Source organism: Pongo abelii, chromosome 2, assembly GCF_028885655.2.
Source record: "Pongo abelii isolate AG06213 chromosome 2, NHGRI_mPonAbe1-v2.0_pri, whole genome shotgun sequence".
Taxonomy (NCBI): domain Eukaryota; kingdom Metazoa; phylum Chordata; class Mammalia; order Primates; family Hominidae; genus Pongo; species Pongo abelii.
Genome location: NC_085928.1, coordinates 144,295,448 through 144,322,256, shown reverse-complemented (window position 1 = coordinate 144,322,256; position 26,809 = coordinate 144,295,448). Strand labels below are relative to the sequence as shown.

Sequence of the window (26,809 nt, the reverse complement as noted above, 5' to 3'; positions counted from 1 at the left end):
AGGCAATAAAATTTCTTTGTATTGACAATTTCCTGAGTGGACATCAGCATGGATCTTCACGTGTTTGAAGGAGAGCGGAAAACTTACCAGCTTCCTGAATATTTACTCAGATCTGCATGGCTAATTGCCTCATGGGAAGAGTAGAAAGAAACCTGGCTGGACCTAGAAGAGACTCTGGTGTTACCCTGCCAAGCTGGGCCTTGGTTTTCCTATCTGTAAAATGGAAATGATAGTGCTTAGCCTTTGGAGTTGTTGCAAGGGGTACATGAGAGTTTCCTGTTACGGAGCCTGAGGGAGGGCAGGTGCTCACCAGGCGGGCCTTCCCTCCCCAAGACCCCCAGACCTTAAACTTTAAGAGTTTGTGTGACCTGTTTCAGCATGACCCCTGGCAGACATTAGGGTGTGGGGATGAGAGCAACTGAGAGGACCACAATGACATGGACTTTGCTCCCCTCATTGTCACCTCCCTCTTTCTCCTGTCCTTCTGTCTTCACTGTCCACTGCTCCTGCGATCTGCCAGCTAAGCTAGTTCTACCTAGAAAGGGCTTCTCTCTGAACTGACTTCCTCCATTAAGGAGGCAGTTGAGTCGTTACTCAAGTTCACACCTTCTTCTGAGTGATTTAATGGCTTTTAAGCAAAAGCAATTATCTGAGAGGCCTCAGGCCCAAGGGAAAGCCAGTGGAGCTTTTAAACCAGGGTCTGGGCTCTTGGAATGTGCAGGGAATGAGTAGGCTGGGTGGTCCTGTAGTCCTGTGGTCCTGAAGGGTCATGTACCCCTCGCAACAACTCCAAAGGCTAAGCATTATCATTTCCATTTTACAGATAGGAAAATCACTTCTGCTTCCCTTTTCACCAGATCTGAGGCAAGGCTGCAGGCCTTGCCAGTCACCCACGCCTGATCCCTGTGTGAACTGCCTGGGTTCATTTATGCCAAGCCAAAGCTGCAATCTGCTACCCCAACTCCCACAAGCAATCCCAGCATTTCTGAGAAAGACACAAATCTCTTCCAAGGTGACCAGAAAAAAATTTAAATTTAACTGCAAAAGAATGCTGTTTTAAAATAGAAGGGTCTCTAATGTAACTTAGATCTGTCATCTTTGCAAAATGAGGCAAAAGACAAACAGAAAACACTTTGGTGCAGGATGGTGCATACAGCAAGCCTCTCCAGGGAGGGCTTGGAGTGGTCTTTGCTCACCAATAGAACAGAACTATATTCTACAACTTTAAGCAATATGTTAAATAAGAATTGTGGGCATTCCTCAAAAATGTTTAGGCAACTTCCTGACTTTAGGAAGTGATTCCTTTTTGCAATGGGAATGAAAAATAAATAAATATATGTTGGTTAGTGCCCCCAACACCCTGCATACCACATCAGCCTATACCAGCTCTGCTCACTCATGGCCAAATCTGAGTGAAGGGTGGTTGATCACGGGAGTTGAGAGAGGCCAGAGGCCCAGGAAGCCTAGGCTGGGGAGTGGTGTATGGAGTTTGACCATGCCTGGACAGCAGCTACTGCGCTGAGTCACCACTCAGACACAGCAACACAGGGCACAGCCAGTGTAGCAGCATGGCAGATAGGACCCCAGGAGCCACAGGGCCTAAAGCTGGGTCCCAAGCAGTGGGCAAGCAGAGGGAAGGGGATGTCTTTGCCAGCTATGGCACTCCATTACAGCTGGAACACATCCCCAGCATTAGATATGAAGCAGGGATATCTCCTACCTCCTATACTCATCTCAGGCAGCACAAGGACTTCTGGGGAGTTCCCTTCCTCCTCCTCCTCCTTTTCAACATTGTCTTTCACTTTGCGTTTAACCAAACTTCTCCTGGATGAAACTGTCCGGGAAGGGCCACTCTGCCATTAACCCACTTGGTGTGTGACCTCAAGCTCTGACCTCCCCAATCTCTTTTCCTCCCACAACTGGACCAAACCCAGGTTGGAAAAAAGGGAGATTGAGAAGGGCTGTATCCCAAAGGCATCACAACAGCACAGGCTCCCCCAGCCTCCCAGTGTCACCATTCCCAAACACGTTTCTGTTTGTATTAGATCTTTTCACACCCAAGAATCAGCAGAGAAAGACATAGCAGTCCTCCTTGAACATCAGAGCCAGGCTTCTGCCCTTCATCGCCTATGGTTTGGGAGTGTTTTCTTCTGAATTTTTCTTCTTTATTATACAATCTAGCCTTTGAGTATTTTAGGTTTCTGGATTTCACGTTTTACCTTGTCCATATGGGTTTATCCTTTTTTCACCACTAATTGTCTCCCCACCCCATCCACCTTTTATCTTTACCCTAACTTTTTCACTTTACTGGCTAATTCCTTTAAAGAATTAATTGCTTGGGTATTTTTTTTTTTTACCATTTTACTATCATTTTTATTTTTACAGATTCTTAATTCTAATATTTTTTCCTTAACTTTAAAAATCCTGTGATGGTTAATTTTATGTGTCAACATGACTGGAACATGGTCGCTCATGTAACTGCCAAACATTACTCTGTGTGCTTCCATGAGGGTGTTTTTGGATGAGACTAACATTTCAATGAGTGGACTGAGCAAAGCCAATTGTTTTCCCTTAATGTGAGTGGGTCACATCCAATCAGTTGAAGGCTTGAATAGAACAAAAAGGCTGACCTTCCCCAGAATATGCCTTTGGGCTGGGACGTCAGCTTTTTTCCTACCTTTGGATTCAAACTGAAACATTGACTCTTCCTGGGTCTTTAGCCTGCCTTCATCAGACAGAACTACACCATTAGCACTCATGATTCTCAGGCCCTCAGATGTGGACTGGAACCACCCATCAGCTCTCCTGGGTCTCCAGCTTGCCAATTCACCCTGCAGATCCTGAGACTTGCCTGCCTTCAAAATTATGTGAGCCAATTCTTTATAATAAATCTTCAATAAATAAATAAATATCCTATTGGTTCTGTTTCTGGAAAACTCTGACTAATACAAATCCTTTCTCCCTTTTAAAGCTTATCTGGTTTTTGTTTCTTTTGACCAGCATTGGGAACAGCAGGTGCAAACGTTCCAGGGCAGGAAGAAGCATGGAGAGTTCCAAGAAAAGAGAAGGCAGCTTGGGGCCGAGTGGTGGGAGTGTGCACTGTAGGTAACCCAGGCAAACACAGATAAATACAAAATAAAATAAAATAAAACATCAAGAACTTGCTGTGAAAGAATCGCTTGAGCTCTAATTATTCTGGCTGCTTGTCTCTGCAAGGAATAATATTAATAGTTTTGTGCCTGTGATTAGAGGGCCCAGCCTCTGGAGGCTAAAAAGTTACCTTTAAGCATCTCTTCCCCCTGATTCTTCTCTTCATAAAGGCAGCCAGTTTCTGGTCCAAGGGGGCATTCTGTAAACACTGGAAGGAAGGGAGGGAAGAAAGGAGGGAGGAAGGAATTTTCCGAGCCCTCTGGTAGAGAGGCCTCCCGTACGGGCAGAGACGCATTTGCCTCCATGCCTAGACTATGGAGAGGCTGTGGTTTTCCTGCAGGGATACTGCTAAGTGCTCTCTAAACCTGCTTTTCCCAGACATGGAGGCTCCCTCCATTTCTCAGCTTGGTCCAGGTGGGACCATGAGAGTAGTCTTTGCCAATGGAGTGGAAGAAAGAGGGAGTGATGTTTCTCTTCCAGGCTGAGATAGGTAGGAAGGTAAGAGTAAATGTGCCTTTTCCTCTGTCAGCATTCATCAACAGGGTCTACCAGTATGGGTCCCTGAATGACAGGAGGGGTGGGGGAGGGGAGGGGAAGGGGACAGAACCCCACCACGGGCCTCACCAGACTGTGATATGAGTGAGAAATAAACTTTTATCTTGTGGGCTAAAAAATTTGGAATCAGGTGTTACAGCAATTAGCTGACACTGACTAAATCAGAAATTGGCATGACAGGTGTCCACGTGTCCCCTGAGCTGGGCTCACCCAAGCAAGGCAGAAGAGCAAGAAGTATGGGATGGGGCATCTGTAGGCAAGACCGGGCTAGAAAAGAAGGCAACAGAGGCCTCCCGGGCAGACAAAAGTGAGAGAAGCTTTGGCTGCAGGAACACAAGATCCAAGGGCAGCTACCTTTCCCACAAAAAGAAACTGCAAGGGCAGTGTCTGAGCAGCCTGGGGAGGCACAGGGATGTACAGGGTAGGGACTCAGCTGCTCCGAGCAGAACCCCACACTGCTGCATTGAGAAGGGAGAGAAGAGGCACAGAGAAGGGAGGAAACATTTATTGAGTGTCTGCTACATACCAAGCCTTGTCTGTACCAGGCAATCCATCTATGTTATCTCATTTATTCATTCCAAAGCCCCTATAATGGGATATGATTCATTCCCATTTTATAGAGGAGCTACTTCCAAGGCTTACACCTACAGACTGGTCAAGTGGAGATGGGAACCTGGTCTGGGAGATCACCACATGGGCACCCTTCTGCCTCCCTCGTAGGAAATAGGAATTCACTAGCAAGGAACCCATACTGCCTGCTGGCCCCGTGAAAGACACCTATGCACAAATGGGAGGCTGCCATCTCCCAAGGCATAGGGAGAGGGAGGACACACATCAAACAGAAGCTCCGACTGATTATGGAAGTGACAGTGATGAGACAGAGGTGTGTTTATGCCTACCTAACATCCATTTCTCTATGCTCAGAAGTTCACCTCTGCATACAGCAAAAATCCCACCTGCCAAAACATTATCTTGTCTTATAACTCATGTTTAGACCCCTTTCTATGCTGCCTAAATGGCCCCTTTCGCTCATAAAGTGGCTACTAAGCTTCTCATTGTAGTCTGAAGATTGAATCAGCTCCCACCTCCTACCTCCACCTCCTGTTTCCAGCCAGGCTGCCCTCAGCCTCTGTTCATCTTCCCTGCTCAACCTGAAACGCAGTCCTGAAAGGGGAGGGGCCAGATGCTTGGAAGGCTCTCAAGAGACCCAGAGAGAAAAGTCATTATTTGAAAGAAATACTTGCACATGCATGTTTATAGCAGCACAATTCAAAATTCCAAAATCGTGGAACCAACCCAAATGTCCACCAATCAAGGAGTGGATAAAGAAACTGTGATATATATACAGTATATAGGATAGAATATGAAATACTACTCAGCCATAAAAAGGAATGAATTAATGGCATTTGCAGTGATCTGGATGAGACTGGAGACTATTATTATTCTAAGTGAAGTAACTCAGGAATGGAAACTGATATGTGGGAGCTAAGCTATGAGGATGCAAAGGTATAACAAGAATACAATGGATTTTGGGGACTTGGGGGTAAGAGAGGGAAGAGTTGGAGGGGGGCAAGGGATAAAAGACTACAAATATGGTACAGTGTATACTGCTTGGGTGATGGGTGCACCAAAATCTCACAGATCACCACTGAAGAACTTACCCATGTAACCAAATACCACCTGTACCCCAATTACTTATGGACAAATAAAATTTTAAAAAGAGACACTATGACTGTCCCCAGCAGCATGGACATACCATAAGGTCGTACATCCTAAGCCAAGGAGGCTGCCTGCCTGTCAGCCTCTTAAACAGGGTTCCAAGGACTTTCAACCTCATTATCCAAGAGCTGGCTGTAGGTTTCTCTTCTTGTTGAATGAAGGGTCAAATGAAAGTGGGGTAGAGAAAGTGAATTCCCCAGTCATTGCCTTACAATCACATAGGAGTGTGAGATGGTCACCTAAGGGGCCTATCCCGGTACCTGGACATGCCTTCCCTCTTCACATCTTTCTTCTCCACATGGCTCTTAGGAAAGTCAGTGGAATGGAGAACTCCACAAGCTGAGCCAGGAATGCGGTGGGGAAAAAGCATTAAGAAGCCACCTGTTTGAAGAGTGAGTAGGAACATAGGCACAGGACCTCAAGAGGTGTCTGTGAACCTGGCTGCATGTGGCAGACAGTTCTCCCGACCGCTGGTCATTGTGCTTTCCCCACCTGGGCAGGGGATTGGGATATTGGATCTGATTTCCCTCTATGGATGACCATTCCACCAGGCTTGGGCCAGGAGCTGTCCACCAGAATCAATCGTAACCACCATTATAAGAACAGCTTGTGTTTCCAGAGCACATCCCAGTTTACAAAGCATTTCCCATACATGGGCTCTGATTCCTACTCAACAACCTCTTATTGAAGAGCTCAAAGGGAAAGAGGTTGGACCACATCATTCCCAATGGACAGGTAATTAAAGTGAGCTTCAGAGAGTTTAGGTGGCTTTCCAAGGTCACACAGCTCGTAAATGTGAGCCAGTTCTCTGACTCCCAATAGCAGCCTCTTGCATGGATTCATACCTTCAGGTCTAAGGCCACGGTGGGGCCAGAAACTACAGAGCTCCATGTGCACTCCTCTGCCAGGACAGGGAGGTGTGCCACCCACTTCCAGCCCTCCACGTGGCCTCAGCTCTGCCATGCTGGCCAGAAGCCTGGGAACCAGGTGCTGCGAGAGCCATAGCACCCAGCCCTTTCAATGGTGAAGGACCTGTGCCGACTAGAATTGCAGGCAATACTGACATTGTTCTACAGAGGAGAGAAAATGTCAGTGAGTACACTGTCCAGTGCCCCCCAATTCCTGGGGCCACAGAGAGGGGAATGGGCTACTGGGGCCTTCAAACTTTATTTTTAAACTTTATTTTTATTTACAAAAACAGGCAGCCCATAGTCCATGGTTTACAGAATTTGATTTTTAAAAAAAACACTACATTCATATATTACTTATCTTGATTAATCTTTGGTGCCCCCTTAAACTTTGCTCCAAGTGACTGCCTCCTTCATCTTACCCTAGTCCCTGTTCCTCCCTTTCCCCACAAACTGGAATCCTGGTGAGATGGGAGGAAGTCCTGGAGAAGGCAGAGAAGGCAGCAGTGGTCCATAGGCCCTTTCTTTGCTCTGCTGGGTCTGCTGGGAATTCGTCCAGACCTGCTCACACTGAGGGTGAGTGCCCCGGGAAGCCCTGCTGCCTAACCACTGGGACGCCTGCGACTCTTGGCCACGATGTGTCATGTCAGGTTACTGAACATCGTCCCAGCACACATGCCTGAATATCAGCTTTTCTAAGCCGCTTGGAACATTGGCCCTCCAAGTCTATGGGAGTAGGCAAGGACTACACACCGGCAATAGATGGGCAAGACAAGGTATTGGCAAGCAGAAGAACGATTTAGGGATCAGTTTTCCCAGAGGAGGGTGCCTGGGAATCTGTTTCAAATGAAAGGAGAGATACAGAAGAAATGACAATACTAATAACTACCACGGGCTTTAAACACCTTATCTCATTTATCTCATAACGATCATGTGAGGTGAGTACCACCATTCCCACTTACAGGATGAACACACAGAGGCCATGACTGGGAGGTTATGTAGTTTGTTCAATGTCAGAGGTGGAATTCAAATCCAGACCTGTCTGAATCCAACACTCAACTGCTTCAGGAAAAAAAATCCAGCCAGGCACGGTGGCTCACACTTGTAATCCCAGCACTTTGGGAGGCGAGGTGGGCGGAGCATTTGAGGTCAGGAGTTCGAAACCAGCCTGGCCAACATGGTAAAACCCCGTCTCCACTAAAAATACAAAAAAAAAAAAAAAAAAAAAAATTAGCTGGCTGTGGTGGTGTGTGCCTATAATCCCAGCTACTCGGGAGGCTGAGGCATAAGAATCGCTTGAACCCAAGAGGTGGAGATTGCAGTGAGCCGAGATCATACCACTGCACTCCAGCCTGGGCGACAGAGCAAGACTCTGTCTCAAAAAAATTAAAAAAAGAAAAAGAAAAAAGAAAAACAGCTGTTCTATCTGTTCAGGAAGCCATTCAGAAGTACCTCAGAGGCAGAAGGACAACTTGCAGAGGACACGGTGTGTGGCCCCAGCGTTTACCTTTGGTGGTTACTTAATTTTTCTGCATCCCAATTTCCATGCCCCCCAAAAAACAAATGTGTACTGATAAATAAATATGGCACAATAACAACAACTGTTGAAACTAGGGGCAGGGGCCGCGGCACGGGTGTTCACTGCAGCATACTTTTGACTTTTCTGTACTTTTGGAAATATTCATAATAAATTTGGAAAAAAACAAAATGTCCCCAGGTCAAAACTGATATATGACCCCATCAAAGAAAGTCCCTGGCATCAAAATAACTGAATAAAAATAGCTACATTAAACAGCTGCACCAACCCTCCACAGCATTGTGGGAATATAAATTGGTTCAGCCTTTTTAGAGGGCAGCTTGCAACATCCATCAAACTTTGAAACAAGGCACACTGTTTTCTTAAACTTTTTATTTTAAAGAAATAGCAATCACACAAGAAAGTTGCATGAATGGAACCAGAAACCCCCATATTCCTTTTACTCTGATTCATCAATTTTTAACATCTTGCCACATTTGCTCTTTCATCTTCTCTCTCCCCACCACATATATTTTATGGTACAATAGGATATATCATAATATGATATTACATATATATTTTATTATATACACACTTATTATATTATATACACACATTTATTTGTTTATTTTCCTCCTTGAGCCATCTGAGAGCAGGTTGCACACATCATGGCCATTTACTCCTTAATTCCTCAATATCTGTTTCCTAAGAACAAGAATATTCTCTTATTTGACCACAATTCAGTTATAAATTTGGAAATATTAACATTTTGTTGTAATACTTTCATCTAAGGAGACCCACTCCCTAAATTTTGGAAGGCTATATTCCAATTCTGTTTGTTGTCCAAATCATATCCTTTAAAGCAATTTCTTAGTATAGGATTTGTTACATTAACTTGTCATGAATCTTAAGTATTCTTTAATCTAGGATAGTTCTTTTTAAAAAATGCTCAAAATAAGTTTGTTAATTTATTTAAAGAGGCTGCTTCCCTGATGCAGAAGTTTAGAGACTGGGACTCTCGATCCAGGCACAGCTGAATTTAGTTGTTTTGAGGTGAGGCCTGAGGGTCTGCATTTCTAACGAGCTCCCATGGGAACCCAAGCCCTGGCCCAAAGGCCACACACCAAGTGGTGACACCAAAGAAGACCGTCTGTGAAAACCTGGTCCAGACCACTACGAGATGCACCTTGCTTTCCTCTGAATGAAGCTTTGTCTGCAATGGCAACTGGACCCTGCGACTTGGGACGCAACAAGATGCAGAGCCTTCCCTCACAGGAACTCCTCCTGGGCTTTCTGGAGCCAGGAAGTCCAAGACAGAGAGGCACAAGTCACTGAAGAAGGCTTTTCTGCAGGTTCCCCATTTCCGATGATTCTGGCCCAGGGCAGGGAAGCCTGTTGTGAAGAGAATTCCTATGCCGTGCCTTCTCTATCAGCATCAATCCACTATACCTTCAATAGGTACCTCCTCCTCCAGGAAGCCATCCTGGTTGCCATAGCCCACTCTAAACTATCTGTCCCCTGACCTCCTATATCACCGAGCCCCTGGCTATATCACTGAGCACTTACTTGAATGTAATTGCCATTCCAGGTACCTTTTCTTTCCCTTCTCCTTGCCTCTGCTTCTGCTACTTCTCACTCATGATATGCATCCTCATCACTCTCCCCTGTACATGTTCAAGGCCCAGCTTACCCATAAGTATACCCTAGCAAAAAGTCTCTTCAATGACAGATTCCTTGCCTGAACCATCTTCAGGTATCTCCATCCAGCAGCAGGTACATTAGTCTGATCTCCACAACCAGACATTCAGGTTTCCTATGCTTCCATTGCTTCTGTTTGCTACAAGGCCCTGGTTTTCTTGCCATGGTGGCATGCGCATCAGCCTCTCCCTGAGTGATCCTGGGCAGTGTGACAGGAGTTCAGTCCATCCATCCATCATTTACTAAGTGCCTACTCTGTGCCAGGCCCTGGGGTAGACTCTGGGGGCCCTCAGGGAGTCTCAGACAGTGGGGGTGCCTGCTTTTCTCAGAGCCAGAAGCGATGCAGTGTCAGCATCAGCTGCATCTTTGCTTTTGAGCATAAAAGGTGCTTGTGGGAAGTGACACTGGGCCCAGCTGATGGGCCTTGATGGCACCACTGCAGCCTTTGCATCCTTGTCATGTGTCACTTCCCCCATGATTACTGTGATCACTGATTGTCATCATGCAAATAACAGCAAACATGGCTGAAGTGCCTACATCATCCCCAGTGTTGGAAAGCCTGTAGAATCCTGAGACTGTCATTGAAAGCTAAGAAATGAGCCAAAGGCATTCTCTATGGCTTGAATGCAACAAGAACCAGAAAAGCTGGAAACGTCTTGGGAGTCGGAGCAGCTGAGAAAAAGGTGATGAACGGCCTGGGACATTCACAATGTCCTATCAAATGGGCCCAGTCCTGAGAGTCCAGGGCTGGGCTAGGGGGTGCTTCCTGTGCATGGTTTCAGACCACCATTCACAGGACAATCTGTGCAGAAAAATTATACTTTTCTTCTCTAAAAGAAAGCCCAAAACCAAAAGATACCTGTCCCTGGAGAAGCAGGACCCTTGGGAATTTCTAGCTGATTTCTGCTGCCACCACCATGGAGGTACAGCTGCTCCTGCAATGCCAGGTAGAGGCAGGAGCATGCCCTTCCTTCCTACTGAGGAGTGTGATGGAGATGAGATTGGAACTGGAGGGAATGTATGGGAAATAAACACAGAGTAGCACAATCCCAGGTCATGTGAATTATGGCTTCCTGCTGAGGCTCACACACTCCGCTAACAAAAGCCCACTTTCTGAGGTCCTGGCCCCTGTTTGGGGGCATATTTCTTCCCTGATCATAAACCACCATCCATGTTGAGAAGATCATGGCCCATCCTTCCCCACTTCCAGGAATGAGACCCACCCAGCACAGGTACAAATTATGTCTTCTTGGCACAACAGGGCAACCCAAATTGTCTGGAAGTAGTGTGAGTGGGGTCACTCTGTCACCTCCAGACAACCACCCATGTTGAAAGCAGACCCAAAACAGAAAACCCAACAAAAAAAAATGGACAAATATCTAAACATCCATTTCATTGGAGAATATATATGAGTGGCTAATAAACACATGAAAAGCACATTAGGGAAATGCAAACGAAAACAAACAATGAGATGCCATGAGACACCCACCAGGGTGGTTAAAATTTAAAGACTGACAATACCAACTGCTGGTGAGGATGTGGAACAACTGGGGGTCTCATACACTGCTGGAGGAAATGCAAGACACTTCAGCCACTTTGGAAAACAGACTGGCAGTATCTTACCAGGTTAACCTTAACACTTGCCATATTATCCAGGTATTTCCCCAAACAAAATGAACATCTATTTTTCATTTTGTGTTCACATAAAGACACGTACTCAAATATTCACAGTAGCTATAATTATAAAAGCCAAAAACTATAAGCAAATGTCCACCAACTGTGAAATGGATAAACCAATTGTGATATATCTAAGCAATGGAATACTACTCAGCAATAAAAAGAAAGTATAACACATGCCACAAAATGGATGAATCTCAAATACTTACGCTAAGTGAAAGAAGCCAAACAAATAAAGAGTACATACTCTATGATTCCATTTCTATGAGCTTTTAGAAAAGCAAAACAATAGAACCAGAAATTTTATCCATGGTTGCCAAGGGTCAGCAGCGAAGGGAGGCACATGACAGTGAAGGGACACGAGGGTGATGAGAACGATCTACATCAGGTGTGTAGGGTGGCTACATGACCACACTCATTTGTGAACCCTCATGGAATTGTACATCTAAAACCTATTATATGTAAATTATGCTTCAAGAAAGCTTATTTTTTTCCAAAAATGGACCCCAACTCAAGTAACTATTTTCACATCCCTTGAAGTCAGGACAGACATTCAGCAAGTAGGCACTGGCATAGCCGTACTTGTTAAAATCCTGAAATGCTTCCACACCTACTGGCAAGTCACTCCTGCCCGAGGCTTCTGAGTTACTCCTGTGCTCTAGTCCTTCTCTGGGTCCTCCTGGATCTCCCTAGGAAATCCAACAGCAGGGCTAATATCTGCTCAATAGGGGGCCTCCTGGACCAGCCAAGGTGGACATCCTTTCCGACTATTTAGGGCCATACTGGGTAAAACTGATTTGGGAAAGATAGATGGTGCAAAGCTGAGCTCTAACTTGGCTGAGGGCCCTCTAAGTCACTGCCAGGCTTATTGTGTTTAGATCATGCATTCTCAGCAAAGGTGAAAACTGATTCTTGGCAAGGAGGAAGACTAAAAAGTCTTAGATCTTATAACCGTTTGTGGCCCACCAAAGGGCCTCAGTACATGAACAGATGTCCACAATATCTGTGCTATTAACATTCACAGGGTATGGGGTGGTCAGGAAAAAAAAAAAAATGTCTTAAAAAGGCTTCTTAGGCCGGGCGCATTGGCTCATGCCTGTAATCCCAGCACTTTGGGAGGCAGAGGCAGGATCACCTAAGGTCCGGAGTTCAAGACCAGCCTGGCCAACATGGTGAAACCCTGTCTCTACTAAAAATACAAAAATTAGCCGGCCGTGGTGGTGCTCGCCTATAATCCCAGCTACTTGGGAGGCTGAAGCCGAAGGATTGCTTGAACTTGGGAGGCAGAGTTTGCGGTGAGCTGAGATCGCACCATTGCAATCCAGCCTGGGGACAGAGCAAGACAGAAAAAAACAAAAACAAAAACAAAAAACCTTCTTAGTGGGGGCAACTATGAGAATAAGGAATAAGGTTGAGAAATGCTGGTTTAGCTGCAAGAGCTCTGTGATAGTGAGAACCTGGACACCACAGCCCCAGCCCCCAGACCTGAGAGTGGAATTCTCAGCTGGGAGGCTAACCTGTGCAGAGGGTGTTGTAGGCATGTCTAGGTGGGAAGTGGGAGATCAGCTGGGAATGTGGGAAAGGGGGAGGGACCACACGAGCCCTCACAGTCCTTTTTGGGACTCCCCTTCTGGGGAAAAGCAGTCGCTCACTCTCCCTCCTATGAAAGCCTTTAACCCAACTCAACTCAGCAAATGCTCAGGAGGACCCCTGAGGACCAGTACCCTGCTAAGCTTAGGCTAACTATAGAGAGAGAGAAATGGCTCCAACTAGGACTGCACACTCAAGCCTAGCAGAGAGACATATAGAAACTCAAAGACTCCCACCCTTTGCTCCCAACATCTTATCTTTCTGTTCCTATCTGGAGTCCACGATGGCAAAATTGCACCCAAAACATTTGGAGTTTTCAGCTGGTGTAAGTAATGAAGACAACTTCTAAATTAGTAAGTGCTATAGCTGAGTCCCTGGCTTTGTCAAGCTCAGCTGAACCAGAGCCTCCTTGGAAACACTTGCTTTGTACGCTGATACATTATGACAATACTATAATTGTTCTCTCAGTCTTTTCCCAGATATTTAATAACAACGTGAAGTGGGAGTTGCAAAGGTCAGTCCTCCTGTAGAATGAGTGTTGTTCTCATTGTCCTTTCCTGAATAGCATCTTCCATTTGCCAGGCTGTTCTATGCCAGTGAGCCCTGGTGGTGGAGACCTGGTGCTGTTAAAGAAGCAGCACCACCTACTCAGGGCAGAATATTCTAATTTGCTAAATGGTCCAGTGTCACTGTCTGTCTACATCATCTGCATAAATATACACACACACACACACACACTCCTCCTGTGCTACCCACGCTTCAAGCCCATGAATGGAAAGAATGTTAACTGCCAAAACCAGAGAAACCAGGTGATATACATATTTGCATACTCACTTGGGCAGTTACTCTTGTGCTCTGGTTAGGTGAGAAGATTTATCTCCTAGGACCTCAGATCAACAGAGTCACATACCTATGTTAAAACTTCCATTATGTTGAAAGCTCACAATAGATGACAAATGGGTCTCTCTTAGCAGGATGCAGTATGTGAGCAAGGACTAGGAAGCAGCAGTGCCCTGAGCTCTCATCTCTCCTTGGCATGTTCCAATTGCCTGCCTGATCTTGTAGTCATTCCTCCTTAGTGAACCTCAGCTGCCACATCCATTAAATTGACCTAATTCACTGCCTGTCCGAAGACAGGACTCTCTTCCAATGCTGAGATCTATGACTCTCTTTCTGAAAACATATCAGAGGGCAGCTTTCAGGAACCATTGGATTATCTGGGGCTTTTCAGTGCAAGGGTTGCTCAGAAGTCTGCATGCTCAGATAAGGCAGGGAGTAATGGCATTATAATTCAGAACCCATGTGATGCTGTTAGTAAATGTGCTTCATGTCTAGGCAGGGCTTGGTTTGGTAACTCAGGCACCATAAAAGGGGGCGATGTAGCCCTGGCAGTCTGTGTCAGAGAGTAGCTTTGTACCTAATCCTGAGGGCATGATAGTTGCTAAGGAACCATTGAAATGCAAATGAATTGGCAAATACTTAGCAGCAAGATACCAGAAAAGGGTGGGGAGGAGATGCTCTGAACAAGTTAGTCAGGTGAGTGAGAGGAAAATTACTTTCTCCTGATTGGGAAAAGAAAGCCAAGGGTTTTCATGCAGATCAGCAGCATTGTGTTACTGTGTTTTTTAAAAAAATCTGTCCTTTTTCTGCTTAGCTGGGAATAGAAGAAAGTTGGAGCCAAGAGCAGGGAAGTTGGAAGGGCAAATGGAGCCTTCTTCTGATAAACTCTAAGTACATTTCAGATCACTCTCTCTCTCAAATGAGAAACAGACATCTAAGGTATGAAAAAACTAGTCTGCAAATGACTGAAGATCTGCCATCTTATACAAGACTCAAAACCTAGGGGAAAAAGTACATCAAAAACTGTGAATAAATATTCTATTGATGCAAAATGGAAATTCCAGGTGAGACTAGGCCATGATTGAAATAGTGAAAAAGAAGGGAAATGAGCCAGCTCATTGTACCTATGAGTATGCATTTCTTTCATTCTTGCTCTCCAATGGATATCCAATTTAAATGCAGTGGTTAAATTCAGATGCTCTGGTATCTACATTGGAACCAGGGGATTACAGTGAGAAATTATGGCTCTTCACCCGTTGTTTCTCTCATCTTGCCCCTAAATAGGAACCCTCTTCTTTCAGTCTAGTTGAGATGCCCTAATCCAAAAATCACTTTGCCTTTAACCAAATACCACTGCTATCTGCCTATTCAGCACTTTAAATTTGATCATGATGCTCAGGAAGATAGAGAACATCCCATCAAGAAAGAACCTATTTGTCCAGCTGTCTCCAGACCTCCCTTCCTGGGTTTTTAACTTTCCCATCACTTTCTGTTTCCCCACCTTTTCATCTTCAGGACCATCACAGCCACAGATACCTCCTTCTTCTGTCCAGAATCCATATACTTTCCTTTATTGGACATACCATCTCTCTTACTCGGTTGCATAATTTAGCTGTCCCAGGAAGATTGATAGGTGTGGCCTATCAATGGCAAGAATGCCTTCCCAGCACTCATTCTTGCTTCTCCTGGACAAGCACCCTGACAGCTTTGTGACCAGCTCTCCCCCATCTCAGGCCAGGCAGCTTGATGGGTCTGAGCTAGCCCTTCCCCCTCAGCTATAGAGTTTCATAGACACATGACCCAAGCCTGGCCAATTAGTGTATTTCAATCACCCTGGTAATGGAGCTTGGTTCATGGAGAGGCTCAGGACCCAAGGGAAGCCCAGGAGACAAAACTTCTTCAGCATTTGCTAGAGCTATGGGGAGTGAGAATTTATGTTTCTGCTGAAGTTTCAAGAGGATATGAGTTTGAGGCTGCCAGCAGCCACATGAACATCTCGTGGGAAAGCCTGTCTGAGGATGAAGTCAACATAAGTGACTGTGCTGATTAGTCTCCATTCATCCCTGCAGATCCATTCTCTACTTTTTTTTGCCATTTTCTATGCCTCTGACCTCTATGAACTGCATCAACCAGACTTTCATGCCCTCTGCCTTCTTGTTGGATTCATCACGGGAGGTGCTGGCAGGAGATGATGTTTAAGAGGAGGAGAAAGTGTTCAAGGAATACAAACCCTCCTCCTTCACCCTCCATGCTTGATCCGGGCAGCAGCTGCATTCCTCTATGTCTCACTCCCGTCAGGGAGCTCCTCTGTCACACTGTGACTCTTGCTAGGTTCTGAGAGCCTTGGGGAGTATCGGCTTCCCACTATTGTCAGTCCCTGGGTACATCCCCATCCTTATTGGTTCCCTTAATGTTGTTCACACCTCTGTAGAGAGTCTTTTCATTAAACCCTCCTCAGCAAACCCTGTGAGAGTGCTGTTTTCTGCCGGGACCTTGACAGATACAGACACAGAACTAACGAATGAAAACAGGGAGACAGTCCTGAGACAGCACTGGTGCCCTGGATATAATCACAACCAAAGTCCCAAACTTTTTTTTTCTCTCTCTCCCTCTCTCTCTCTTACTCTCTCTCTCTCACACACACACGCACACACACACACACACACCTTCCCCAAATCCTTCCCACTCTAAGTCTGACCGTCTCATTTGGTTTCTCCTAGCAGCTGATGTGTAACCGCTATACCGCATCCATCAGAGTCTATCACATGCCCTATTACAGCCTGTAGTCTGCGTGGTTCTGTCTCCCCCACCAGTCTATTAATCAGTGAGCTCCCTGAAGGAAAGGCTGTGTCTTCTTTATCTCGCTGTTTTCAGTTCCGAGTACAATGCTTCTCATGTAGATGCTCAATAAATGTGTTCTGTGTGAGTACTTGTGACACCGGTGACTCCCAGGCAGTGCTGACAGTTCTGTCTCTCTGCTGTCACTCCCCATTTGCCTCTGTAGAATGTGAGCTCTCAAGTCTGGAAGTGGTTCTGGCCTTACTTGGACACCCCAGAGATGGGGCTGCATCATCTCTCAAGGCAGCCTATTCCATCTTGGTTCAGTTTGACTGAAAAGAATTTTGTAATCAAGCCAAAATCTATCTCCCGTGCAGAGCAAACCTAAGCCCACTTGCTAAGAATGCACTTCGAGTATTCACAGACAGAGAGGGCCTCCCTTCCCCCGTTTTAAGTTGTCCAAGCCTGCGCCCATCACTCTCAGTCACATCACTTGTTTACTCCCTTTATAGCTCTTTCCTGAAATTATATATACATTATTTGTCTTTTTCATGCCTGTCTGTTCCCCCAATAGGAGGTATGCTCCCAAGGGCTGTAATATTTCTGGTTTTGTGCATACTGCCTGGTACATAGTAGGAGATTGACAATATTTGTTATTAAGTGTTGAATGAATGAAGTATCATATCTCCACCCCCTTCCCACCCTTCCCCTAAGTCCCTTTCTAGGTTTATCTAAACCATTGTTCTCCTACCCCTCCTAAAATATTTCAGTTATTAATTGTTCCAACCCCAAACTCAGTGGCTTTCCACAATTACTACATTGATTTTGCTCAGGAATCTGCAGTTTGGACAGTGTTCTGTGAGGAAAGCTTGTCTCTCCCTACTCAGAGTCAGCAGGGGTGCCTGGAAGGATGGGGTTGCAACAAACTGAAGACTCTTTCATTCACACTTGGCCTCTCATGCTGGCTGTGGGCTGGGACTTGAGCTGGAGCTGGGGCTAGAAATTCTACATGACCCCTTCATGTTACCTGGGTCTCCTGACAATATGGTATCTGGGTGACAAGGGCAAGTATTTCAGGAGAGAGAGAGAGCTAGGTGGAAACTGTGTTGCCTTCTATGACTTCACTCCAAAGTTATGCAGAAACACTTCTGCCATATTCCGTTCATTACAGTGAGCCCTAAGGCCAATCCATATTCAAGGGGAGAGGAATGAGGCTGCACATTTTGATAGGAAGAGTATAAAATATTTGCAGATATATTTTAAATGACTATAGGACATGATCTCAGGTTTTTAAGTGTTTGTTGATCTTTTCCTTCTTGTTATTTATTCATTATGTCATACTTATTGACACCTCCTACGTGCCATGTGCTGGGGGTGCTATGTGCTGGGGATGCCATGGCAATCAGGATAGAACCCATGCTTCAGAGGCTCACGGAGCTGTGGGGTACCCAGCAAAATAAACACATAACTGGAGACCAGTGTGGAAGGTGATCCCATAAAGGGAAGCAGAGGCAGCTGTGGGGGCACCCAGAGGGCAACCCAATCGAGCGTGGGACAGGAAAGAAAGCCTTCCAGGAGGAAGCGATCACTATGGTGAATTCTGAAGAATAATTTAGGGTTAGCCAGAAAAGAACAGTAAGACATGCAACACAAGCAGAGCAAGCAGGTGCAGACCCAGAGGCACATGGGGCAGATGAGTCAGAAGGGCCTCTGTGTGGATGAAGTGAAGGAGATGCCCAGGGCATGTGCAGCTGTGCAGCACGTGCACCTGTGGACATGTGTGTGTACACATGTACCTGTGTGGAGCTGGGAAAGGAGGTGCTGCTGGGCAGGAGGGCAGGAGGCAAGGCGGACCCAGGTGATGTAAGGTCTTGCAATGATTGGCCCTGAAGGTGCTAAGGAGCCAGCAACGGATTCACACCTGTGGTGTGACCAGGATTAAACCAAATACCACATTATGGTTCAACACCCAAAGTATGTTCTGACCAGTGCCTGCCCCAGGCCTCTGAGCACCTGTCCAAAATGTGGTGGATTTTCTGATACTGACACCTTGTTCCTTGCCATCTAGTTTACAGCCTGCATTCCACCATCCCAAACCATTTGGAGGCATTGTCAAAGGAGCTGAGAGCAACCCCGGATGAGCTTTCTGGTCCTGTGACAATGGCCCCCAGGAGCAGACAGCCCTGGAGGAACCTGCACAGATAGTTGAGGACCAAGAATTCACGTGAAACCACCCGGAATGAAGCCCCTTCCCAATCCGCCACCCCCAGCTCACCTCCCGGATCCAGCCTCAGCGTCAATGAGAAAGCCAAGGGCAAAGGTCCTATGTTGATGTGCTGGAAAACTACCAAGAGGAAAACAACAGAACAATTAACTGCTGGGCCCAGCTGCCTTTCACAGATAAGGCATTCTCTCTGCTGCCACTGTCAATGAAGCCACCTGCAATTATTCCTCATCCTCCTGCTCAGCCCTTTCCACTGCCACGGCTCCAAGGGGGACTGGCCACTGTCCAGTCGGACTAGGATGCTGAGGGATTTCTCTCCTCAACATCCCCCCACATGTTCTTCCATGCTCAAAGCTGATGCTAAATCCTAGTGTCCTCCTCTGATGTCATAAGGCTGCACCTGGCCAGATGGATAAAAGCAGCCCGAGCTCAAGAAACAGCATGGCCCCAGGCCAAGGGTAAGCAGGACACAGTCCACAGAGAAGAAGTCGTAGAAGTGCCCAAAGACAAAAAGCAGCTGCTGGCTCTTCCTCTGGAAGGTGAGCCTACAAAGGGAGTACCAGAAGACCTGCACTGTGCCCTGATTCCTATCCCCCACACACACCTACCAAGATCCAGGCACAGATGCCAACTGCAACCATCTAAGCAACACAGCTTATCAAAGACAATATCTAGATGGACATTGATATGGATTAGCTGTGTCCCCACCCAAATCTTGAGTTGTAGCTCCCAGATTTCCCATGTGTTGTGGGAGGGGCCTATTATGGTGATAATGAATAAGTCTCATGAGATCTGATGGGTTTATCAGGGGCTTCCACTTTGCTTCTTCCTCATTTTTCTCTTACCACCGCCATATAAGAAATGCTTTTCGCCTGCCACCATGATTCTGAGGCCTTCCCAGCCATGTGGAAGTATAAGTCCAATTAAACCTCTTTTTCTTCCCAGTCTCAAGTATGTCTTTAGCAACAGCATGAAAATGAACTAATACAGACATGCAGCAAAAAAAAAAGCCAATAATGACCACAGTGGGGGTCTGACTCACAGGGGCACATGGGAAAGGCAATGTGCAACAGGGAAATGCAAACCAAGAAGGAAAAAGTTTTCCTCCAGCTGTGGAACAGGTGGGACAACTCCAAAGAGTGAGAAGAGAGCCTGTCCACAGGGTCTGAGCACTGACACCAGAGCAGGACTGTCTGTACCTTTGATGGCACCTGGCAGGACAAGGATAGACAGTTCCTGGTTAACACAGGCTCACTGATTTAATTCACAAATAAGCAAAGTTAAATGGAAAAGGTGACTGAACTGGGAGACAGAGGCCCAGGGAGTTGGGCAAACTTTGGTTTGAAACTTTGCTCTTGAGCCAGTTAACTGCTCAAAGCCTCAGCTACCTCATCTGTAAAATGGGAGAAAAAATGCTTAGATACGAAGGATATGGGGACCAATGTGTATAAAGAGACCAGCACATGACAAATGCTCAATGAGTGGTTGGGAGCATAATCTAATCCTGGATCCAGCATTGCCAGCCTGTAGGACTCCTGGAAAGTTTTTTCCCTTCCCTAAAACCGACCTCCAGTCCTGCTTCTGAATATGTCAAGACTGTGCAGACAAGCCTGATCCCTTGCTGGCTCCCTCAGGCTTACATGGCCCCTGTAATCAGTCCCAGGGACCTTAGAAGTTATTGCCAAGCTACAGCCTTGGACCTCTGCTCCCCTTGCTTGTCCCCTCCCTTTCTGGCCACCTGCCTCTGCCCATTTCTCTGTTCATTATCACCTTCACAGGGAAATGGAGAAGCAGAGCAAGGAGGTTAAATTCAAATCGGTCATTTTGTCACTTGCTGCCAGGAAGTGGGAAGGGAGAGATGAGAGAAGCAGGGCCTCAGGTGCAATCTGTGGGCAGAAATGAGTCCTGGTAATTCTCAGAAAATCTCCTATGTGTTTCCACATTGGCCCAGTTCTGCTACAGAGAACGGTGGGGGAAACTTCCATGAGCACCCTCCTTAAGCAGCTGCTAGTGGTGTTGTCTGCAGGTGCTGGGATTTCACCTGACCTGGAAAAACATCTGTACTGGTGCTGGAGGGGGAAACAGGATCTTCTTCGTCACCTTTTCCCCTCTTTTCGCAAGTAGATCATCTTGAAACCTAAATCACCAGCAGGGTCATTATAGTGTAGTGAAGGGCCCCCAGATCTTCAGCGTTGGGCATCCTCCCACAGAGCTAACACTCCATGCTTGCTGGAGAGTGAGTGAGCAGATGAATAAGATGCTTTTCCTGCCCTAGAAGGCTGAAAGCATAATGAACCCATTTGCTAGGCTGTCAAAATGAAATCTTCTCATTCACAAAGTTGGAAGTAAACATACAAGCCAGTTACAGTGAGAGGCATCTGGCAGATAATGCTACATGGTACCAGTGGGGACCATGACCTCAATCCTGTCTGCACCACCTGCACAAGCCTGGGCCTGCTGCTGGCCAGTGGGAGGTCCCTAGAGTACAGTCTTCCTCATGGAGGGCACTAGGCTTTCTCATGGAGGGCACTTAGTCTTCTTGATATTGGCTAAGCTCATTCTTTCCGATCTCTGATGTCTGAAAATCAGATCCTGAGCTGCCTCCTACAGAACCCCTGACAGGCTATGAGGATCCATGCCCCACCCATGATTTGCCAAAGGGTCACCATGCCTCAGATTGGACTTTATCTACAATTGTCAGCCCCTGCTTCTTTTTTTTTTTTTTTTTTTTTTTTTTTGTGAGACGGAGTCTCGCTCTGTCACCCAGGCTGGAGTGCAGTGGCACAGTATTTTTTTGTATTTTTTTTTTTAGTAGAGACGGGGTTTCACCGTGTTAGCCAGGATGGTCTCAATCTCCTGATCTCGTGATCCGCCCACCTCAGCCTCCCAAAGTGCTGGGATTACAGGTGTGAGCCACCGCGCCCGGCCTGTCAGCCCCTGCTTCTACCACTGCTTCTACCCTGGGGTGTGCACCCACTCCAAGTCCCTGCTACTCTCTCTACCATAATTATCCCTCCTCCAGTCTATTCAACAATGAGAAAACTGAGGCACAAGGAGGGATAGAGCTAACCGTGCACTTGTTTGCTTCCTGTACTTTAAGTCAGATAGAAAGTGGTTTTCCATCAACAAAGAAGAACCAACCCACTGCCCTCCAGGCCTCCCTGGAAAGTGTGTTCCCAACTTTCTAACCCCCAGGGGAATGATCAACAAAAGCCAGCAAAGTGGCTCTAATACATCAGATATCAGGGACCTTTGATGGAGCAGATGGTCCTGACCTCACCGCTCAATGCCCCCGACCCAAGCATAGTTAAGCACTCTGACCCAAGGGCCCCACCTACAGCTGCCACTTGAAATGGAATCTGCAGAAGAAGCTGAGGAATTTCTCATGCAAAATTTTGCTTTTAAACATGAAATCTTTCCCAAGGTGTTACTTTATTATTACAGTAATTTCCTCAGAAGGGCAGACATCCAATGCTCTGTTTCTCCACCATCTTTGGAGACACGGAAATCTGACAGAAATATTCAAGTTGCTTAAGTGGCTAGTGCAGAAGTGGGAGACATAAAAAGAGTTCTTCCAAGGAAAGCAGACTCCTGGAATCCAGGTGCAAGAACACGCTCTCGACAGTCAATGGAGGACAGGTAAGGTTCGGTGTGCCCCCTCCACTTCCCCCAGAACACATAGGGGTCCCAGGTTCATCTCCTTTGGGGACACTTCTCTGCTGATCATTTCTTCTTTGGGAGGGCTGGTCAGCGCAGAGAGAGGAACGAATATACCAGTCCTTATTAGAAAGTGTGCTGCAGGACAGGTCTCCAGCCCTGTGTCTATGAGTGTACAGGGCTGCAACAGGGGTGGGAATAGTGGGGTTAGGAGGAAGGTACAGAGAGAGAGCTACATGGAAACTGGAGCTTGATCTGAAGTGCTGAGGTTGTCTGAACATTTTGCTCATTTCTTCGTGCATGACCATGGAAACCTAAGCCCCCAGTAGTCAATGAAGTCTCCAATGCCCAATGGCAGAGTCAGCACTAGAACCCTTCCCTCCCCTAGATTCCCGCTGATATGAGTCTTCCTTCATGCAAAGCCTTCAAAAGTGGTGGAGCAAGGTGGCTAAAAATATAGACTACAGAGCCTGACTGCCTGGGTTCAAATCCAGGCTTGGCCACTTACTAGCTGTGTGACCTTATCAAATTACTTAACTATTCTATATCTCAGTTTTCTCATCTAAAAAATGGGAGAGGAGTTGATTATAATAATACCTACCTGATAGGTTTTGTAAGGATTAAGTGAATTAGATCTCGTCAGCAGTTTCCAAATATACTGGTGCCAGGCTGTCTGCATGTGAATCATTGGGGCCCTTTGGTAAAATGCAGATCCCCAGGCCATTCTGATTCAGCAAATGCAGAGTTGGGCAAGACCTACTAGGTCTTCTGACTGCAACCTGGTTTAGAAACATTCCCCTTGGCAGTGTTTCCAGGAAGCACATACATCAGGATCTCCAGGAAAGCCCACTTAAAATGCTGATTTTTAGGATCCATCCAAACCTGCTGAGCTTTTAGGGTTAGGACCCAGGAGTCTGTAGCAAACTGCCCAGGTAACATACTACCTGAAGTCTGGGAAACACTACCTGAGCTGGTATTCCCCTCTTTGGGCTTCCAAAATTGCCCCTACCTTTTGCCCATGCTAGAAAAATACTACACATCTAAGCCTTAGTGATACTAAGAACATTTAAGGATTAGCTATATATTATTTTAAATTTAGTAATATAAACGTATCTTTGATTTTAATAGCATCTTACTTTCCTTTTAATCTAGTACAGAGTGTGTCCTTATATTGGGTATTACTTGTCCCTACTCCTATAGTTGGAATAAGTGGGCAACATGACCCACTCAACACAGAAAGACACTGTGGCCAGGTGGACTGGGTAATTTTTCCAAGCAACAGAGCTGGGAGATGAAAAGGCAGGTGGAGTACTCTGGCTTCATGATCCTGCTATCTGTCACCACCCATGTTGATTTCATCTCCATCCTCATGGCCAGACCTCCCTCCTGACCCATATATTCCTTTCATTGCTCCGAGTTCACAAAATTTATTCAAGCAACTAAAGAACATGTAGTTTCTACTAAATAAGAAGCACACAGGATAGATCCAGAGGAGGGGGTCATGGTGCTTTCCTGTGTCCCCTAGCATCACCCTTCTTCTTTGGTCCTATTTGTTTTATCAAAGATTACCTCTCGATGAGTAAAATTAAATGAGAACCATACCATGCCTCTGCCTCATGGGCTTTTCTTATAGCACATCTTGGTCATCGGTACCTATTCTTGTGAAAAAACAAAGTAGGGGCTCTGAGATCTGGGTCTGGGTTGCACAAGTCAATAGAAGGCAGAAGGGGCTGGAGCCGGACACTGTGTGACCTAGCAGGCCCTCCCCAGGCTCGGGAGCATCACAAGCTGCTGGCAGCTCTCTTCTACCAACCCAGAAGGTTTGAGCTGGGACTGAGTCTGGGCCTCTGCAGTTGTTTACATTGCCAAGACTTTTCCCAAGCCATTGCCCAGAGCTGCATTGCCCTCCCTCGCCAGCATTCCATGCGTGGCTTGAGGAGGCAGCTCCACAAACACTGAGTAATGGTGATCGTTCCACGTTGCACAAAAAATAAAATCAGCTAATACATGGAATTTTCTCAAATTTGCTTTTCTTTCTCAGACATTTTTAAAAATCTTTGGTGCCTGCTACTGCTTGTAGGCTCAAGCACGTTCATGGACACCCAAAACAGATGCACACACAGCAAACAAATATTAACAGAAAATGCAGAAACAGCCAATCACTGCCTAGCCTTGTGGCCTGTTGAAGACACACGGGCTTAGTTTGGGGTTTTCCACCACAAACATGTAATGGAAATGTAACTGTGTCCAAAATGTGTACACTGAAATTCAGTGCCCTAGCATTTCACGTTGGGGCATGCCACAAAGGGGCACGGTAATTTAGTCGTGCACTCATGCATCAGCAATGCCTACTGGGAACCCACTACTTGTCAACTCTTGAGAAATCTACTACTCAAATACATGTGGATATCCAAGGGTGCCAGGGCCAGGACTTCACTCTAGGCTACACAAAAGAGCAGGTCTCCTGGGAGTATTCCCATCAGCCAGTGTGCCGCACTCTGAGGCCTTCTGCAGATGCATGGGTACTCCCTGGACACAGGGAGTGGGATTGGGAGAATGCTATGAGCAGTTAGCAATTTCAGGTTGCTGCCTCCCAGGAGGGCCAATGTGTTTAGTCCAGGGATGCCTCTCTCTGAAGGTGGATGTCCTCTGCTGCTGTAGAAAAGCCTCCAGAGAAGCCCAGGTTTCCAGATCCTATCCCAAAGGGCACAAGACAAGCGGCAGCTCAGAGAATGCAAGCAGTTGCCTTCGCTTCACAGACACCAGCAGTCCATTCTCAACAAGCTCTCAGAGCAGGTGGGAAAAGGCACCGGTGGGCTTGAAGAGGCAGTTGTTTGTCAGGACGCTGAGCAAAGAGGCCTAGCTTTGCGTCCAGAAGGCAGGAGGATGTCAGCATTCTTGCCACCACAGCCTGCCTTACTCCCTTGTGAAGACAGACTTAGCCCCAGCGGATCTTTTCCCTGTAGTGGCATCTCTCTCCTCACAGAGCAGAACTGGCTGGAAATGTGGGAGTGTGGGGGGAAAGGAGGGAAGAGGAGCTTTTTTTCAGTCTGGGTTTCCTACACCCTAAGCCAACAGTCCTCCTGCCTGATTAGGAGAATTTGAGCCCCCTCCTCTCCCCTCCTCTGCCCCTCTGGCCAACAACCAGACCCTGTCCTCCCTCCTTCCACCCAGGCAGGGGGTGTCTTAGGGCCCTGCCTTCCTCTGGCCACATCTCCTTACCTGGCCCATGATTGTCACTGTCCCTTTGTCCCTGCCCTGGCCTGGGCTGACGGCCCACCTGGCCTCAGAGCAATTTGCCCTGGATGGCAATGCCTCACTGAAATTCCACCGCAGACCCCAGGGGAAAGCAGACAGACACGTGAGTGTCTGAAATCAGCAGGGAGAGGCGCCCCCTGACCATAGCCGAGTTTGGGAGGGACCTGCTGTCCGTAGGCAGCTCATTGATCCACTTTCTGATCACTATTCCTCACTCATCACAAACCAAATAACGCTGGCCCCAGCCCAGCCAGGCAGGCGGGAAGGCGGCTCCGTGTGTAGAGAGTAGAAAATGAGCCTGCCTGTGTTCATTCTAGGAGAGGAGGGAGTGAATGGTGTGTAATATACCTGCGTACTGAGTAGGGACCAGGGGGCTGCTTTAATATTCTGCTGAATGTCGCGTTTCTTTTAACCCTTGCTGGAGAGATTTTCAGCCCATAGAGTCAGGCTCCTTCCTGTCAGGCCACTGGCAAAGTTTCACGGCTGCAGCAAGGGAAGCCACTGCACCGAGGGTAAGTGGCTCCGGAAGGCCTGGGCGTCAGGGCCCTGCATACCTGGCTGGGCTCTGACACAATGGCACCCGCGGGCAGCTTCCGGCAAGCAGACAGGGATCTCTGGCTAGCCAAGAAGAGGGGCAGGGAGGAAACTGACCACGTCCTCATGCTTGCTGTGTTTCCATACGTTTGCTCTCCAAAATACTTCGCTTGCATGCACAGGAACCCAATGCCGAGAGCACGCCCCCCAAAGTGGGCACCCATCTCCTCTGAGACCCGGCCACTGAACCTCTGGGGGCGCAAAGAGCCGCGGGCCGGACCCAGCCTCGGACCTGCATGACGCCGCCCCAACGCTGCAAGTCCAGTCTGGAATTGCCCTTGCAAATGCGCTCACCCTGGCTTTCCTGCCTGGTTTTGGGGGTATATATCCCCCTGAATTTCCAATTTCAACTGCTCCCACACGTGTCTCTCAATAAGTCAAACCCAGGCATCCCTGCGTCAGGGTGTTGACGGCGCTCCACACGGCTCCAGTCTCCTCCTGCACGTTCCAAAAAGCAAACCCCTCCTTGCTCCCCTCCCCACAAAGCCCAGCAGTCCCTGAGGGCAGCAGGAGACGGAGGGCAGACAAAAAGCCACCTTCAGAAAAGCAAGCGAGAGCTTTCTAGGCATTAATCGCCGCACCCCCACGCCGCCACCAGAACAAACGTGGGATGCGGGGGTCTTCGCCAAAAGGGAAGGGAATCTT

The 26,809-nt window shown here is 47.0% G+C and overlaps 1 protein-coding gene and 1 long non-coding RNA gene across 3 annotated transcripts in view; one reads left to right on the top strand and one right to left on the bottom strand.

Moving 5' to 3' along the window:
* On the top strand, positions 1-3,369 carry LOC129058650 (uncharacterized). The gene is made up of 4 exons (XR_008523919.1): positions 1-261; positions 824-1,012; positions 2,721-2,867; positions 3,001-3,369. It is a non-coding gene; the product is annotated as an uncharacterized LOC129058650 (long non-coding RNA).
* EPHB1 (EPH receptor B1) overlaps positions 1-26,809 on the bottom strand; it is a 446,794-nt gene that overhangs the window by 418,212 nt on the left and 1,773 nt on the right. The window lies entirely within an intron of this gene.